The sequence below is a fragment of the Homalodisca vitripennis genome, unplaced genomic scaffold, assembly GCF_021130785.1.
Source record: "Homalodisca vitripennis isolate AUS2020 unplaced genomic scaffold, UT_GWSS_2.1 ScUCBcl_902;HRSCAF=3827, whole genome shotgun sequence".
NCBI classification, from domain to species: Eukaryota; Metazoa; Arthropoda; class Insecta; order Hemiptera; family Cicadellidae; genus Homalodisca; species Homalodisca vitripennis.
Window position 1 is genome coordinate 80254 of NW_025777038.1, and position 20449 is coordinate 100702.

At 29.3% G+C, this 20449-nt stretch overlaps 1 long non-coding RNA gene across 1 annotated transcript in view; it reads left to right on the plus strand.

The window, feature by feature from the left end:
• Positions 1 to 20449, plus strand: part of LOC124371081 — a 60873-nt gene that overhangs the window by 9612 nt on the left and 30812 nt on the right. The window lies entirely within an intron of this gene.

Here is a 20449-nt window from a genome sequence, read left to right on the forward strand (position 1 = left end):
ATTTAATTCACAGATATTTAGGCTCAATGATTCGTGTGGCCGTCATGTTGCAACATTTTTAAAGTATTCTGATTTAGAAATAGTTGTTGTATATATATATATATATATATATAAGTAGATAGTAATATGGGGTTCCTGGCGCACTTTCGGAGCCGACCGAAAAGCAATGTAAAATACTGTTCAATGTACCATAAAGGAAGCTGAGAAATAACACAGCAAATCTCAATGAAAAATTAACCGAATCTACAGTCGTTCGTCTCCAAAAGCGATCGGTACATTACTATCTACTCTGTGGAATGAAAAATTAACCGAATCTGAGCTTCTACTTTCTTAAGCTGTGCTTTGTAAAATGTTGTCAAATCTGCTACGAATAAAGGAAAAATCTTAATAAAATTTAATCGATTTAAAACATTTTTACTAAAAACATACTGTACTTTAATAAAAAACTTTTCTACTAAATAAACAACATGAACTCACCAAGCTCTCTTCAGTTTCTAGCATTTCAAAAACTTACAAAGAAAGACAATTTTAACGAGTTCAACGAATTACCAAAACATTTTAAAGAACAGTTGATACTTTCCTTAAATGATACAGAATTCAAAGAACTTGTAAAGTCTTTTGCAGAAAAAACGTCTAATGGAGTGTTTTACTATCGGCAAAAAACTAAAAAAGTAAGGGATTACATATTTAATATAATTACGAAAGATATTGAAAAGAAAGTAAAAAATAAACAAACAGAGAGTTTTCATCGTTTTTTTATGACATTTTTCCCATATTATACGTTCTTTCAAGATAATCAAGACTTAATTGATGAATTTCTTAGGAATTTTTGTGAGTATCAAGATTTATCAACACAATTCATTAAAGAGCATTATAGAATTTTTCTTATAGAATATAGCCACATTTTGTGTGAAACAAAAGGTATTACTGTAGATAATATTCCATGTGATTCCTATGAAGAAAGACACCAACTATGGTTATCAAAACAGTACTATGACGTGGGGAGGGACTGCAAGTTTTAGAGTTAAGACTTTATTCTACAAAGTTAATTGTTATAATTTCTTTATCTTTTATAGTCTTCTTTCCAGTAACAATCAAGTGTAATTTTTCATTTTTGTTTAATTCTTTAATCTTTTTTTCATCCAAAACAGTCAAAAATCTGTTCGGCAAGTGTACTTTACAATCTTCCAACTCGGCAATTATTGTAAACCCGAATTTATCTTTCATTTTCTCCAAATTCATGATTTTGTACTTCTTTTTTTCTTCTAATTCATTTAACTTCTTATACTCTTTAAACTTGCATTCTCCAATATCATTTAACTCTTTCAAGAACTCCATTTAAATAGAAAAAATTTAAAGACGGAAAAAATGAAATTTGCTAACAATCACTCGAGAAGTCGGGGAGAATGTGAGTAAAACCGCATTCTTTTCACGAGGTTCTTCGTTTAATTTCTCCAAATGTACTATAAAATCATCAAAGATTTCAGGCTTAAAATCGTAATCAAATTCAATATCCAAATAGTGAAAGATTATAGGTAAAATCTTTTCATAATAAACGTGTGTATCGATACCTACAAACCTAATGTATTCTTTGAAAAGGAAAATAATTTTGTCAATGGTTCCAAGAGATAAGTAAAAATTTTTATTCTGTTTTCTAAATTCTGTAACAAATTTTGTTTGCTTCTTGTCTCCGTATTGTAATTTCATAAGCAGATTATTCAAATGTGTTAGTTTATTTCGAAATTTCTTAGGTTTAGGTCTTTCGTACAAAATTAAATTACAATCTCTACAAAATAAATATTTTTTATCAATAATTTCTCCTCTATTATAACACTTGTAACAGTTGGCATTATACTCTTCCATTTAAACAAAAAGATTTTTTGTTTAAATGGAGATTATGGAACTAACTCTGCCGAGATATAAATTTTTCAGCGCAAATGTTTGTGTTTACATTTCTACAACAGAGATAAATAGAAATAATTTCATTCTATTGTACAACTATTTAGGATATTATGTGTACGATTATAAAGATTATTACGGGAGAAATCGGGATTTTTTCAGTGGCGAAAGAGTATATTTTTGAAATATTAGAAGGAATGAAAGAGAATAATATGAACATCATTAACTACTGAATTTCTCTAATATCGTTGTTAATCACATCATAGGCTAAAAATTTCTCAGAGACAACAACAACATAACAAATCGCGTTTGTAACAGCTTTTTGAAAATCCATATTGATAATTATATCGTTCTTTGAACCAGAAATATTTGTCAAACTCTTTGTTGTATCAATGACATAAATAGGTCTATTCGCTAAAAATTCTTTAGGATTGTAATACATTTCCTTATTATTACAGTAAACTTTCTTAAAATCTTGATACATCTGATACATGATTCTGAAAAGACCTCCTGAAATGTTTAAATTTTGTAATTCATCTGGATAATAAGAACCGTTCAATTTTACTCTGATATTTTTTACATCCAAACTATCAAACTTTGAAGGATTTTTTTCTTGATTATTCTGTCTATCTGTTTGAAAACCTATGATAACGAACTTGGGATTGAAGATATTTCTATAAATATTTGTGATATCGAACGAATAAGTTGTTCCGGAAATACCTTTTTGTTCAATACATTGCCAATCTAGAAAATTAAACATAATGTTTTGACTTTTTGTAATTTCATCAATCAACCTTATTTTACTCGTGATTTTAAAATCAATCATTGGAACTCTAATAAAAAAATCTGTAATTGTTATTTTTCCATCAACAGGCATAACATTTCCAGTTGCAGTCTTCAGAATCACATCATCGTCTTCTGCTCTTATAAAACTTAGATAAAATCCTCCTTTATAGATCGGAATAGTAACATTTTCAAAAAATCCTAATCCAAAATGAGATAAATTTCCAGCTGCTTCAAAAACACCAAATTTAAAATCTGATTCAAAGCCATTAGAAGTTTGAGAAATAACATCACTTTTTGAATACGAAATAGTTCCTTTAATTGTGCTTAATTGGCCACAGTTTTCGACTTCTTCTATCAATTTATTGTGTTTTCTTACTTCAATCTTATAAAATAAAAACGGTATAAAATTATCGATTAATCTAACATTATCAGTTCCAAGATATGCTTGACCATCTTGTTTTGTTAAAGTTCCAGAAATATAAAACTGGAAGTTAGACGAGCAAAAGTTATCTCCAAAATCAATATTAAACTCAGTTCTTTTATTCGGTTCATTCAAATGTTGTTTACTAATTGGATAGAAATTTTTAAACTCCGCCCTTTCAATATCACTAGCATATTTTCTGTAGTCCGCCATTTAATACGAGAAAATTTAGAAATTTTAAACATCGTGTATCATTTTTTCATCGATCTAATGTACGTTTTTATAAGAAAAGATATAAATTTTAGTAAAATAATTAAAAAGATTAGAGTCATTTTTAATGATCTACTTCGTCATATTCAGGATTCTCTTCCTTAAATTTTGCGATCTCGGTCACATATTTCAATAAAATCTGCACAGGATAGTAACCGCTATCTATAATATTGTTCCAATCAACTGTATCTTTATTTTCATCCAAAAACTTTATACTCAAGTGTTGATAGAGGCAAAGAACAGACATATGATCTTTTAATTGATAATGTATATTTTCTTGAATGAACTCTGATGATAAAGTTTGATATTTAGCAATGTTATACCAATTCAATTTGTTTACGTATAATCTCATCATATCTTCGGATAGTTCATATTTTTGAGAAATATCATCCCAATGTTCTTTTTTCAAATCTCTTTCGTGTTGCATTATAAAAAGATCGAAAGCACTGTAATGTCCCGCCATCTCTATTTATTAAGAAAAAATTTCAAAATCAAGTTTTTATAAATTGGCTCTTTTTTGCGTTACATTCAGCACATTTTCCAGAAACTCTTTTAACTCCATTGATATTTGCATAGTATTTTATATCATTTGTTTCAGTTTTTGCCTTACACCTCACACAATATATGAGCGCCATTTATTTAGGGAAAATTTATCGTGCATAAAACCCTACGCGAATACCTATTTCAGTAAGATCTTCCTCCATATTATTAAGTTTTTCTTCTAATTTTTGAAATTTGACAGCATAAGAATCATTGTATTCAACAAATTTATGACCAATATTCTCAAAAGTTTTTGTAGCATCTAAACTAAACTTATCAAAAGACTCTTTAAAATTAGTAAGTTTTTCATTAATTTCACCAACATCGTCTACTGATCTTCTATTTCTGGCTTCTAACTTTTCATAGACTTCTGTTGTAAAATCTTTAACATGCTGTTTATGATTCTCATAATATTGTTTTAGTTCATTAAACATTTTAATAGGATCTTCTAATTGAATCATTACAACAACATCAAATGGATTAATTCCTTTACTAACACCGCTAATTCTTTTTCCTTTAAAATCTAAGGCATTTTTAACATTCGGATCATGTAAATCAACAATATCGATGTTTTCTGATAATTTTAGAGGTTTTAAAATTTGTTCTTTAACAACAACATCATGTTTGTCAATACCAGGTCGAACACCGACAATTCTTTTCTTATTAGCCAAACTAACATAATTCTTTTCAACTTTGATTGCTTCAGTAATTTTATCAGCTTTTTCGATATGAGACATTAAATTGGTAAATAATTTTTCTGCACCATCTTTAAATTCTTTTTTCAATGTTTTTATTTTATCAGCAACTTCACTTGAACTCATGAAATTTGCAAGTTTGTTATCATATTCTGCTTTAAAATCTTCAATCTCGACAGCAAACATATCTGAATCTGGAAGGTTTTGTAATACATTTTCTAACTTGTTATCAAACTCATTTCTCAAACTATCAAAATTCAAACTATTATCTACATTTTGAATAATTTGTGTACCAAATACGTCAAAAATATTTTGCGAATCCATATTTATTAAGCAATAATTTGTTAACAACTTCTTTAAAATCTTTACCAGTACTCAGTTCATTCAAAACAAAAACACATAAATGACCACAAATTGGGGGATCTTTATAGTCTTGAATCTGAGAATCATTGTAGTAGACGCTTGATTTTTTCAAATATTTAATCAATTCTATAGGTGGTTTGTCCTCAATTCTTCCATACGAATCAAAATAACATGCATTCTTATCATTTTTATAATAACAAATCCAATGCGTTCCACTTCCCATAATCGAGTCTAAATTCACAATTCCACATTCAAATTTCTTAACTTTTTCAGGTAATGTATCTCTCATGAAGATTCCTCTAAAATGTTTAATATTTTTGCAGATTTCTTCCAATTCCCCGAATGTTAAAGGTTTAAATTTTTTTTTCAATGTTTGATTTCACGTAATTCAAAGTTTTTTCATCTAATCCAGATCCTGTAACATCTTCCAACTCTTTATCTAACCAATTTAAAATGTTTCGAACAATAGGAATCACATCCTTTTTAACGATTGGAGCAGCTTTACGAACATAAGGAACAACATTTTTAACAACTGGAATATTTTCTCCAAAATCTAATAAATCTTTCAAAAGTCCACCATTTTTAAGTTCTTTTAACTGATTATAAGAAAATTCTATTCTGGTTCCTTTATTGTTTTTCTTATGTTTTTCGAGTTTATTGTATTGTCTATTTGTTAAAAATATCTTATCTTCGCCATTTTTTAGTTGATCTATTTTAAATTGAATACTAACGGGTATTTTCTTCTTAAAAGCGGATTTTATTTTTTCTTTCTGATTTTTGCTGAAGTTTACGTTCACCTCCATTTATATAGTTAAAATTTCAAGTTCTCTTCGATTCCCATTCCTAGTTTTCTCTTCAAAAACATTGCTCCAGCTGTTGGAAGCGCAACAAATCTTTCACCTAAACTAGCATCTTTTGATAAAAATCTATCCATTGCCTTATCTTGCAAAACTTTATCTGCTATATGTCTGGAATTTGTGTCTCTATGTTTTGCATAAAAAATATCGTGTTCCATAGCAGCTTGATCTAATTTATTTATACCAGTATCTCCTCTTTTTAGTCTTTTTTCGAGTTTTGTGCCGGGCCCCAGATACTGATAAGTTGGTACGTGTAATTCAAAAGGTAAATTGTTGATAAAATCATTCAAAAGTCCACTACCCTCAATCATAGATGAACTTATTGCCGGCAAAACTCGTTTTAAATATTTAATTCCATCAGGTTTTTCAATCATTTCATCAAGTTTGTTCGAAAATAAAATCTTTAATCGCTTTCTTTTCGTTCAAAAAATTGTTGTTTCCAGCCTTTTCTTGAGCATAAATATAATTAATAATTCCATCGAGTTTTGTCAAATCGTTGATATATCTGTACTCAATCTTATTATCACTGTATTTTCTTACACCTGATCCTTCGATTCGTTTTTCCCAAATTGGTTTAATCAAATTGAGATATTTTTTACCTTTACTTGACTTTGGTTTCTTAGTTGATGGATCATTATTTTTGTAAATTGAATCAGATTTCCATAAAATTTCTGTATACTTTTTCAAGTCTTCTTCAGAATATAAACCGTCTTTTGGAACATCAGTGCCTGTTAATAATCTCCATAAACCTTGAGTTCCTTTATATGTTTTATCTTCAATAATTATATCATTATGCTCAAAATTCACGGGCAAATTTCCAATCATAAAACTTTTCTTTTTTCTGTCCCAATACAAACCAAATTTATCATCCTTTGCTCTAGGAAGAAATTTGTTACCAATTTCACCAATTATTAAATCCGTTGTTCCAGGACTTATTGGTTCAACTATGGTAGAGTCTTCAATGATTCGAGGTCTAAATGGTGTTGAAGATGGTAATTTTGGCAATTCAAACTCAGATTCTGGTATCGAAATATCAGCAAATTGTCGTACAACTGGAACCAAATTCATCAAATTTTGATTATCACTTAAAACATTTTCAATTTTGCCCTCAACATTTTTTATTGCAGATGTTACAGGTTGATTAATTTTTTGAATAAATTCTTGTTCTTTTTCATCAATTCGAATCTGTTCTTTAAATTCTTTGATTAATTTCTTTTCTATTTGATCAAGTTTTTTTGCTTCTTCTGAAGTTACGTTCGCCATTTATTTAGGAAAATTTTGAAACGTAAACGTGGAACGTGGAAACGTGGAAACGTGAACACGAAACGAGAACACGAAACGTGGAACGTAAAACGTGAACACGGAACGTAAAACGTGAACGTGGAACGTGGAAACGTGAACACGAAACGTGAAAACGAGAACACGAAACGTGAACACGGAACGTAAAACGTGAACGTGGAACGTGGAAACGTGAACACGAAACGAGAACACGGAACGTAAAACGTGAACGTGGAACGTGGAAACGTGAACACGAAACGAGAACACGAAACGTGGAACGTAAAACGTGAACGTGAAACGTGAACGTGAAACATGAACGTGAAACATGAACGTGAACGTGGAACGTGAACGTAAAAACATGAAAACAACTAGATTATCACACGTTTATATTGGAAAATTTATTCAAATATTTCCCATTTTTAGGCTTCAAAGTTAGATTAATAGTTAAAAATCCGTAGTCTTCCTTCCAAATTTTATCACATAACTCAATAAAGTGGTTAAAACTCATATCAGATCCCACATAATTGTTATAAATCTTTCTCGAATAGTGATCATCTTGCTTAAAAATACACAACATATTCAGGTTATTTCTTATAACTTGTTTATCAACCTTTGAAAAGCATTGGGAAAGATAGATACAAGATATGTTTTTGTGACGAGACATTACGAAATATTCCTTAATAACGTCCTGATTTTCCAAAATACAATCATCAAAAACGATTAACGAATTGGGTTTACATTCGCTTAACGGAACTATGTCCTCAGAAGCATTATAAAAATGTGATATTTTTTTGTTTAAGTTTTTCTCAATATTTTCAAATCTTTCTTGTAATTTTTTATAGGCGTCTTGTTCTAAAGATTTACTAAAGACGTACAAATTGGAATAAGGAATCAACCTATTGTAGATGAAATTCAATAATAAAGTTGTTTTTCCACATCCACTTGAACCAACAATTAACAATCTGATTGGTTGATCTTTCTTATTTTCTTCAAACGTTTGAAGTTTTATCTGATCTTTTTGCTTTAAAAATTTCTCCATTTAAATAGAAGATTTTCATCTTGAAGCAACGCTTGCGAAAATGAAGCTGTTCAAGTTGACTTCAGAAAGCTCTAAATTAGTTTTAAACTTGGAACATCCTATACACTTAGAGGAAGAATCAAATTATTTTATCGGTTTAAGCGGCTTTTATTCTGATAATTTTGTAATAAATATTAGTGAAAGTTCTCCTTATTGTATAGGATTTAGTGAGAAGAACGTAACAAAATATTATGGTTTAAACAAAGGATATTATACTTTCGATCAAATAAAAAATTCCCTTAAAAATTATCTGAAAACATTCAAACAATCAGATAAATCTTTAAACTTTGACGAAAACAAGTTTGAAATGCAAAAAAATTATCTCTCTAATAAAATTGAAATAAAATCACCAGTAAGAATAATGTTTTCAGCAATTATTTTAGATTTATTAGGGTTTGTTCAAGAAACTATTGAGCCAAATCAGGTATATTTAGGAAATAAAACGCCAAAATTTAGACCGTTCGATGTAATTGAAGTGCACTGCAATCTCGTTGAACCTAGTTTTGAAAATCATACCGAACATTTACACAAAGAATCTGAAATTTTGTTCACATTTTTCCCAAATGTTGCTTATGGATCAAAAATCAGTGAAAAACCGAATGAAATCGATTATATTCCAATTAGAAAAAATATGAAAAGAATTCAAAAAATCGTCTTAACTGTTCAAGACTCTGAGGGAAATTTATTAAATAATGAGAGTAAAACTACAATTTACTTAAGATTGTTGAAGCAACGGACATGAATCAAGGGGGTCTATTGAATAGACTACCTTTAAACTTTCAAGGGTATCGAATCGCGACTCTTACAAAAATTACATCCAGACACTATTTTCGACCTTTAAACTCAAAATAATAATTGCTTGTTAAATTTTTTTTCTATCTAAATGGAGTCAGTCATAGATCTAAGAAATAATCAACTTACATTCGATAATAAAGACATTTGCACGATTGTAGACGAAAACAATGTGATCTGGTTTAAGGCTAAAGATGTTGCAGAAATTTTACAATATGAAAATACTAGACAAGCTATCATAAATAATATTGATAATGACGAGGAAATAGCCTTTAAATATATAAATTACAAGAGTCTATGCCATAGACCCTTTCAAAATCTTCATCCTGACACTATTTTCATTAATGAATCTGGATTTTATTCTCTAAATAAAAATTACTAGTTAAATTTCTTTTCTATCTAAATGGAGTCAGTTGTGAATCTACTCAAATTCAATAATAAAGAAATTTTAACATTTGTTGACGAAAATAATGAATTTTGGTTTAAAGCAAAAGATATTGCAGAAATATTGGAATTTAAAAATACGATGAAAGCGATTAGAGATCACGTTAAAGACAAATATAAAAAAAGCTACGATAACATAGATTCAGAAGGGGGGAACGAATCGTTCTTACCTTCAAACTTTCAAAAAAACACTATTTTCATTAATGAACCGGGCATATATTCTTTAATACTGAAATCAAAAACGAAGATAGCAGAAATGTTTCAAGATTGGGTTTTAGAAGAAGTTTTGCCAAGTATTCGTAAATTTGGTGTGTACAAACTTGAAAACAAGATTAAATATTTAAAGGACGAAGTTAAACACTTGCAAATTAAAGATGAAATGAAATCATTGAAAATAGAGAATCAAGAATTGCGAATGGAATTAATGAAGAGAGATATGGTATGTAAAGATTTTGATAAGAAAAAACACCATGTTTTTGTGTTAATTAAGAAGAATCACATGTGGGAATGGCCTTATTACGTTATCAGAGCTCAGAAACGAGAAATACCAAACCGATTAAAACATCTAAAAATAAATTATCCTGAATTAGAGATTTTGTTCATTGATGACGAACCAAATTCTATCAATCTGTATAACCAAATGAAAGAATCTTTGAATATTTTATACAACGGAAATCATTTTACTACAAATATGGCAGAATCTCGACTGATTTATAGAATATCTAAATTACACGATGAAAATGTTTCTAAATTTTACTAAAAACTCTCGATTTATTATATTTTGTTTGTAAATGTTTAGCATAACTAGGTAACCATTGTAAAATCTTTTTTTCATATTCACAAGGCATTTCGTTTTTATAACTTTCGCTGAAAATTTTTTTAGCACAATCTTTGCAAAAAGCATCTTTTCTATCTTTACTATACTGCCAGTTATTAAATTCAGAAATATTTTTAATTTCTTTACAAAAGTAACAATTTTTTTCTTCTAAAGTTAATTTGTCCATTTTAACGTATAATTCCTTACAATAACAGTCTTTTCTATTCTCTTCTTGACACTTTGTACATTTCTTTTGAGACTCCATTTATATAGAAAAAATTATTACACGATGAAAATGTTAAACTCTTGAATTATGATATTTTGTTTGTAAATGTTTTTGATAATTATTTAACCATTTTATAGTTCTTCCACATTCACATTGAGTATCTTCATAATATAATCTATGGTGATTCTTCTTTACACAATCTTTACAATATGAGTCTTTCTTATCTCTACTATAGTGATCACTATTAAACTCTGAAATTTTTTTAGTTTCTTTACATTTAAGACATTCTTTATCTTCCAAAGTTAATTTTTCTATTTTATCATATAATTCTTTATGACATTCCCTTTCACAATCTTTGCAATTATAATGCATTCCATCTTTCCTATTTTTATCTTTATAAAATTCATTTAAATCTTTAAATTCTTTGCACTTTGTACATTTCTTTTGGGCCTCCATTTATATAGAAAAAATCTTTGACTTTCTCAATTCATATTCATAGAAATTTCCGGTTATTTCTTCATTATTTAAATCTTTTATACTATAAGTTACAGGATCTGTGTTATTAATTTGATAAATCACAAAGATTTCTCTTGACCAGTTGTTCTTATATTTGTTCGAAAATGTTTGTTTTTTACTAACAATTCTTACATGATCATTGACTTTAAATTTAGTTTTCGTGTGAATTTCTGGTGGAATATACTTAAAAACCGACTCTAATAACTCTTTTTCTGCATCATTATCTACGTCTTTAGGCTTCATTTTGATTGTGCTATGAACAGTATCGTTATATTTCTTTACGATTTCTTGAAGAATATCGATCCATTTAAAGTTTTTATTAATCTCAAAAAGAAACTTCATTCTTTCATTTTGAGTTCTGTTATATCTCTCTACAATACTTGATTTCTTTTCGTTTTCAGTATGATAAATCTTAATGTTGTATTTTCTCAAAACTTCGTTAAATTCTTTATTTTTAAACTCTAACCCCTTATCTGTATGAAGTAGATTTGGCGGTTTGTGATTGATCTTTATCGCGTCTTTTACTATATCTTCGAAGGCTTTTGAAACATCTTTACCGTTTTTTCTTTTGATAGCTCTTGACCAAGCATATTTTGAGAAAGTATCAATAACATTTAACATATACTTGAATCCATCATTTTGATCCGAATAGTTAGACATTATAACTAAATCTGCTGCCCATAAATCGTCAATTCCTAATGTTATAATTTTTCTCTTTTTAAACTTCTTTCGTACCGGTGCATGAATTTCTCTAGCTTCAATCTCGATTTCTTCCTTATTCTTAGATTCTTTCTTTACTTGTTTTTCATAAGGATTCTTTATAAATTTACTCTTATTTGTCTTACATTTTGAACATTTTGCAGCAATTCTATACAACCCGTTTTGAGTTTGAACAATCTTAGCATCGATATTTTTCGTTTTTTTCTTGCATTTGTGGCAGTGAATCAAATCATCTTCCATTTATATATCAAAGTTTCCAAGTTTGTTTAATTCGTCTAATATATCAGATTTTGCTTCATTTTTATAGCCATACGGTACTGTATCGATCTTATTTTCTAGGACAATTCTCTTATCATCTTTAGCGTTCAGTGCCAGCTTGTTTATGGTAACAGTGTACAACTCATGTTTATAACTTTTGATGACTGTCATCTCCCTAAATTCTTCTTTATCTTCGAACAAACATCTCTTCAAGTTTTCGATATTTATTGTTTTATTTACAACGCTTCTCTTAATTCCTTTACACCTAACTGGGTTTTTATCTAGATATTTGTACGAGTACATCTTAGACCTTAAACCACAAAATTCTTCTAAAACTTCGCTATTTAACTCATCTTTGAATTTCCCTATTACCTTCTTATTTTTAGTAGTGAAACATTCATGATCTTTTGGATAATCACTTGTATCAAAGTCATCTATATTTTCTTTAATAATTTTAAAAGGATCTCGTTTCAATTCTAGAAAATAACTGTCTGTATCCATGTAACACAGATTCAAATCTGGATCAAACTTCTTTAATTTGTTGTAATAAAACTCGTACATTAGCAATTTTGAGAGGTCGAGAACTGAAAATCCTATGTAAATCGGTTTGTTAAATTTAACCTTTTGTTTGTACATGTGACTCGCTATACAGTTGTCGTCAAAGATGTTAAAGCATTTGAAATTTGTTTTCTTAGCTTGTTTCATTGAAAATTCTTCATTTCCAAGCTTAATATCACATCTGTTTCTCACATTTTCCATAGATTTTCCAAACACTGAGTTGTTCATTAGCTTATAAAAGTCCTTTTCAAAGTCGCTTGTAGCTTTGGTTCTCATGTTTGTGTTAAAATCAATGTATTCTTTCATAAAAGGCTTCTGATCGAATGCAATAACTCTATTCACATGTTTCAAAATCATACCTTGTTCCAAATAGAAATTCAAATTTCTCGAATGAACAACGTATTCAGTTTTATCCAGTAGAGTTGTGCAAAGTTTGTTTTTAAAATGTTCTGGAGCAAGAGGTAAATCCTTGTGATGTTCGTGTAAATTTGTTGGATATCCAAGATCGACTTCGAGAATATAGCCATAATCTTCGTCGCCAGTGAGTTCTAAAATTGTTTCTTGCCACTCTTCTTTTGTATACGTTTTAGGATCCATCCACTTGATATCACTAAACGGCAGTTTTTGCATAAGACCATACCCATAAAGGTTGTTTGCATCGAGATAGAGTAAATAGTTTTTGGGCTTTGTCTTATCAAAATCTTTCAAATATTTGTTATTTGCTTTCACATATCGCTTAATACACTGAGAAATGCCTCCGCGAATACCTTTTTCGATCATTAAATACATATCGTAATCGTGTATCAGTTGAAGCTCGATTTTAGTTAATTTTAACATTGCGTCCCATGCGAGACTTGGAGCTCTTAGATAATGTGCCGGATCAAGTTTATAGCAATTTAAGCAAATATTTCTGAAATTTTCGAATATATCAGCAAGCAATAAAACATCTTGAATGTTGTACAAATCAGAGTAATTCCCTAGATTTTTCTCTTTTAATTTGTTCCAAACATTTAAGTAGTGTTGATAATCTTTCTCAGATATGCTCTCGTCTGTCAAAAGGGAATAGAAATCTTGAATTCTCAATTCTTCTGTGTAATCAAGTTTTTCAATACTGTCGATAAATTCATAGGGAAATATTCCTTTTCCAGATAGAATTTTAAAAATCTCGTCGTCGTCATTTGGTTGTCTTTCTATTATCTCATTCAATCCATCTTGTATAAAATGATTTGTATGTTTGAAGTCTTCTCTCTTTAGATTTTTAGCTAACTTTTCTATAGACGAGGCCATGAATCTGAACGTGTCTACAAACGAAAACTTGATGAATTTTCTTGGCTTATCACCTTCGAATTCATAGCCATATCCAGAATTTACAGAATAATTTATATATTTTTCATCGGTGTTTGCAATCAAATCAACATTTCCATATTGTTTAGCCAATTCTTTTATGTACAAATGAGTATCGTAATTTGACATATTGTGGCAGAAAACGGGAATATTCTGAGGAAATTTCAAATTTAGATTGCAACATGCATGAGCTGCGCCTCGAAACTTGCCGGTTAAATGACAATGATCTCTCACTTTATTATAACTCTTATCTTTCCAACTATCAGGAGTAAAACCATACTGAATTGACCCAACATCATAAGCAGACCATTCACAGATATGACAAACGTTTGAATTTTGATACGAAATTTCTTCTTCTTCTGTCAATTTCATAGGTTTCATGTTCTTAGAATTATATTTTTTCGCTATGTATTTCGATAATTTATTGAGTTCTTCAAACAATTTTGTCGGGACGTTTTTCAAATCTTCTTCATTTTTGGCACGATAACATATCGGTTTGTACATGCGATTGGTCACATTCGACACTAAATATAGAGTAAAACCATAAGGAATGTGCCTCTGAATCTTGGTTGTAGTCGATCTTTGTGGATTGTTTTTGCATGTGGGAATCTTCTCTAATATGCTTTCAAAATCCATATAAATAACGTAAGGATGGTTAAATTTCTTTTGATAATTAGTAAATTTAGTTGTTTGACGTGGAAATGGCATAATTGGCTTACAAACTTCATGATTTTTACAAATTTCTAAGTGATCTGTTAAATCTCCAGATTTGTAAAAATGGCTTAAACATCTTCTATACAAAAATTTTCTTTCTTTATGTTTAGACAACTGCGAAGAAACAAGCTTATTTAAATCGGTTATCAAAACATAATGAGATTTATCATCTTGTTTAACATACAATAAATCAATGTTTGTTTCAGCGTCATATTTTTCAGAAATTTGTAACGGAACAATGTTAATATTTTCATCAAAACTGTAGACATTGATAGACATTGTTGGATACTTATACTTGGAATTGTAGCTTCGTTTTTCAAATATTTGTATATCTTTCAGAGACATTGGATACTCAAAACCTGAAAATATTTCGTCATTCACAAATTTTTCGTATTGCTTTACACGTTCACAGTCTCTTTCTGGTTTTTCAATAGCACATCTTATTGAGTAAATAAAGCAAAAATCATCTCTATTTTTTATATTTATACAAGCTTTTTTATCTTTGATATTCTTTGGTAAATCGATGTATGATCCTGCATTCATCATTTCGTGTTTGTTAAGGCTCAAAACTAGTTGTTTACAACTTTTAAATGTCCATCCGGAACCTTTATTTGGATTATTTGTTTGTTCTCGATGTGTTAATTTATTAAATTGCTTAGTAATAAAGTCGTTTACGTCAAAGATTTCGTCTGCTTTGATAGTAAAATACATTAGACATGTTTGCGGTTCACCATTCACTAAAGTTCGTTCGTATTCACATTCCAAAGAGAGATAACCCTTCATATTTTTAACATTTTCTTGAAATTTCTCGATTAAACTTTTAATTTCTGACCGCATAATTGAAAGATATTTGTAAATTGACATGGAATTGTCGTTCAAGTTTGTTAAAATGTATTGCTTGAAAAGACCGTGTATTGAGGATAAAACTTCTACATCAATGATATTTTCGGATTTTACTTTAAGAGTTTTATCAATTTCTTCGATCATTTCAGACTTGGTTTTATCGTTAGTACCGATAGCCAACTTTTCAGCTATTGAATGAAGTTTTTCATCATTAAATAGGTCGAGATTTTTCTTTTCAACTTTGAAATTTCTCTTTAATTCACGTAATTTCTCAATATTAAACATGTTTTCGTGATCGGCAATTTTATTTTCTCTAGCCCATTGTCTTAAATAATTTAGTTCATTATCGTAAATTTGCTTGTTTTTTTCGTGACTTTTAGAATTATAATGGCGATCATAGTTTTTTCTTAAAATTTCTTTTTTGCAGAACGGACATGATATTTTTTCGCGCTCCATTTAGATAGAAAAATTTATTTAACTAAATGGTGCTTGTAAACCAACGATTGCGCCTCTCACGGCGTGATATCACTACGGATATGACGCAGGCGAAGCGATTATCGTGATGGTCGGTCTGTAGTAGCACACCTCGACTGTCATTGAAGATTTTTCCTTTATTCGTAGCAGATTTGACAACATTTTACAAAGCACAGCTTAAGAAAGTAGAAGCTCAGATTCGGTTAATTGTTCATTCCACAGAGTAGATAGTAATGTACCGATCGCTTTTGGAGACGAACGACTGTAGATTCGGTTAATTTTTCATTGAGATTTGCTGTGTTATTTCTCAGCTTCCTTTATGGTACATTGAACAGTATTTTACATTGCTTTTCGGTCGGCTCCGAAAGTGCGCCAGGAACCCCATATTACTATCTACTTATATATATATATATATATATATATATATATATATATATATATATATATACCTTTGAATCCGTAATTTCGTTTTTTGTAGTTACTTAATATAATTAATATAGTTTTTTATATATTATATTTGCTAGTTTTCCTTTGTGAAGGATTCATAGCAAATACCATTTAGTGACTCAGTACTATTGAATTATTCTGTACTCTTATGTCTTTATTAATTTCACAATCGTTTACTCATTATTCTGAAAGTACTGCTAGATACCATGTAAAACATACTATATATCTCTTTGATATAAATTCCCTTTTAAAGTGTTTCCCGTTTATTATTATCATAGAGCATAAAAATCAAGATTTGGATGTAGGGTGATTAATAGTAGGAAAACGGACCGAGATTAAGTCTAGATTTGGATAATTCCGAAGTAACGATGACACAATTAAATACTTCCAGCACCGTTGCTGAGAAAACAATACAACGCCTAAAACCAAAAGGACTGTATCCAATGGTAAACCAGATTCTTTTTCAAAACTGCTTTTTTGAATTTTATTTTTGAAATTTATTTATAAACGCAGTGTGGATCTGGTTATATGATTTTGAACAATGTGTTTAATTTATGGTCTACCACGTATGTTTTTATATGAGTTGTATGACATTTATATAAAAATTTACAATGTAAAATTAAGCCAGATAAACTTACTGAACTAGTCTATCATAGTATGATCTGGTCACAGTCTGAATTGAAAAATAACAAAGATATTATCCAGCTGTAGACGATCTGAATGTGTAGTGTAACTCAAAATTGCCTAACATACTATTAAACTTGGGCATAAACGAACTGTGATAAATATTGGTAGATAATTTATTTTGTTCCATATACTTGAAATCTAAGACATTATTGAAAGGACTATATGTTAATTTAGAAAATCCTCTGCATTACAATTGTTTTTCAAGGTAGGAGTATGCTACACCACATGTCACGTAACATAGGTTTTGTACTGTTGTAAGCTCAATGTTTTACATACTACTGTATGTCAATTAGAGTGCTATTAAGAGCAATAAAGTGCAAGGTAAGTAATGTAATGCAGATATAAAGGACAAAGTAACAATCTAAATTGTATTACGAATGGCACCTTTGAAAATTCTCGATTGAGGTATCATACAAATCATATATTAATATATTTTACTTTAAACTTCGTAATATATTGCAACTTATTTGACATTTATAATTTTATTTGTTTGGTTAGAAACGTAATTGATTGTTATGGATATTTATAACTTATACAACTATGCGAATGTCTTACTCACAAGGTGTTATATACAGCCGTTTAACCTAATATCCAAACAACTATTTCTAAGGAAGTAAAGAAACACATACTGTTATACTCGTATAAATAGAAAGGAAGATATCAAAAGTAAATGGTAACAAATAAATAAGCGGCACTCACTAGTTTTATTGCTGAAGGGTAATAAAAAGTGTCATTATTGGTTTAGTAATAAACCACCTTAAGTTTGATAATGGTATCTATAAATCTATAGCATCTACTGTTAAATATTTTATTACATTGTTAGGTATTGGTAAAATATATTTTATTCCTCTAGGTTTTGAAACAAGTATTCTATAATAATCATCTAGTCCATGTCAAGTCAATATATACACTAAGGAGCTGTATATTATTAACTCAGTTTGTAACCTCACACACAGTGACAATCACACAGAGAATTGTACAGGATGTGATTAGAATTGTTTATCTTTGTTACTGTCAGTCAATAATAACTTAAATATAATACTATAGCATTACTTTTTGTTTAACAGCGGTTTATTTATCTAAAGTTCAGTTAGGTGTAAGACTTAAATCCTTGAAAGTTCATAGTTAGATCATAATTTAGGAAGATAATATTATAAAAGATTCGTAAAGAAAGTAAAATTCTGGGCGATTAATCTGATAAAAAGGAGGCCATTAAAATATAATACAAATACACTTGGACAAAACATCCTGATCGAGAAGTTCACATGTTTTAATAACATTAAGATAATCCTAAATAGTAGGTTTCCTCATATTTGTTACTGCTTCTGTGATGTGTCCTTTAAACGTCACTTCTGGTCCCGGTATTTTAATCCGTATTTTTAGGTGACGATATGTTATATCTACTAATACATAATCATTGTTTGTATTTGTGCAGGCTTTGTGCAACGCAGAGTACGGCTTATATTTTTCTGCTAGTGATATTATTATTAATGTGCTTGACATGACGAATTAATTAAAGTTAATACATTTTTTCAAACTAAAAAGTATTGAAGCATTATTTTTATATAATTTCTGGGATTTTATTGACCATTTAATGCGTTAGGAGTAACTAATAATAATACTACTATGCAATAAATTCATGCGGTATTAAAGGAGACTTTCTCTAGGATTAGCTATACCACTACACTTTATAAAGCCCAGAATTTGTTGCAAAACAGTTCATTGAACTTTTGTCCATTAAAAAGCCAAGTGTTTTTGCAGTATTGTGTCACAAATATATTAGTCACCGTACATTATTACAATAGGTACTGCCTGAGTAACTAATTATAAATTATTATAGAAAACATATACTTAAATTATAATTATTTTATCCGTAACAGGCTTCTTTAAGGAGAGAACGATGTATATCCACTTAAGGACACGGACTACAAGTCACTAGCTTAATTTGTTCTCGAAATATACTCCTGATTGATAGGCAAAGCTATATTCAGTTAAAATTACAGTTCAATATGAGATCATATTTATTTCAGTGTTCAAGTCCAGGAGTCATTCGATCCAACCATACAAAAAAACTTTAATTTTACTATATATAACATCTGACTCCTTTTTGAATATTTTCTTCTGTAATATTCTAAAATTAAACTTTGTGATTTGTTCTCTATTTTTAATTGAGTAAAATGCTTGATCATCTACCTACCTTATAAGTGAGATTATTTTTTGATGAATAGGTACGTTTGTAATTAATTGCATTCAAAATATGAGAAAGGTTGTAGTTTCCACAGATGCTTAATACAGCCTCACTCAATTACACTAATCGACAAAAGTTTCCATTTATAACACTATTCCGTTGCAAAACTGTTATGGTTTTTTATCCTCTCTAAAGAATGTGTCCAATAACATGTATACAATTAACTGGATCTTGTCACTACAAATATTTATAAAAAAAACAATGAAAGTATAATTTATTTGAAAATATTGTATAACCTCAATACCTATTAACACATCACGACACAACAATCAACTGAAAAAATTAAAACGGTGTGAGACCATATTTACATTTAAAAATAATACTCAAACACTTAATCTCTAATACGTTAATTTGAATTAAGAATGAACTGCCGTTGTTTTTTTTTCATTTATTCGGCATTATCCTTTATCTTTTTCAAGTTGACATTTTTTCTGGGATTAACATTTAAAGCAAATTATTGTGAAAACAAAGAACAAGTGATAGTAAGTAAATTAACCTAGAAAATATGCAGAGGAAGGTCTATTATATCGTAACGTAAACGATCGAAAAAACGTAAAAAAAAACAATCGTAATCGTTAAATTAAAAAAAACCATAAGACAGAAACAGAAATAAATTACGAATCTCAATCGGATAATGTTATACAAACGGAAAATATGTAACGAAGGAATATATATGATATCTATTAAAATGTAACTTTAAAAACTTCTAATGACCAACTTTGGCAGGGATTGGGACTGCCTGTGCTTAAAACAGTTGTCGTACATTCACCACTGTTACTAGAACCAACAGCAATGGCTGCAGTGACACTGATATGCGCACCCAGGTTAGAGCATTACATGGCACTAGGGCCAGTCCTACTCAGCTCGTTACCCTTCTACCATGTAATACTCCCCTCCCTTATTAGATTGGTTAATTGTTACATCTAGGTTAAGTCTCTTGTGCTGCATTCTACCGTAGATAATATGCACTTACTCGAAAAGAGAATAATGCTCATTCATAAATTCTTACTAACACGTATTAAATTTTACAGTAAAATAACTTGGTAAAGGCGACTAAGTATTCCAGAATATATTTTTTAAATTATTAATGAAATCTTAGTAGAATTAAACAGGAAAAGAATATTTTTAATTGACAACTCAGTTGATATAAAAAGTAAATTTATTGTATTCTCGG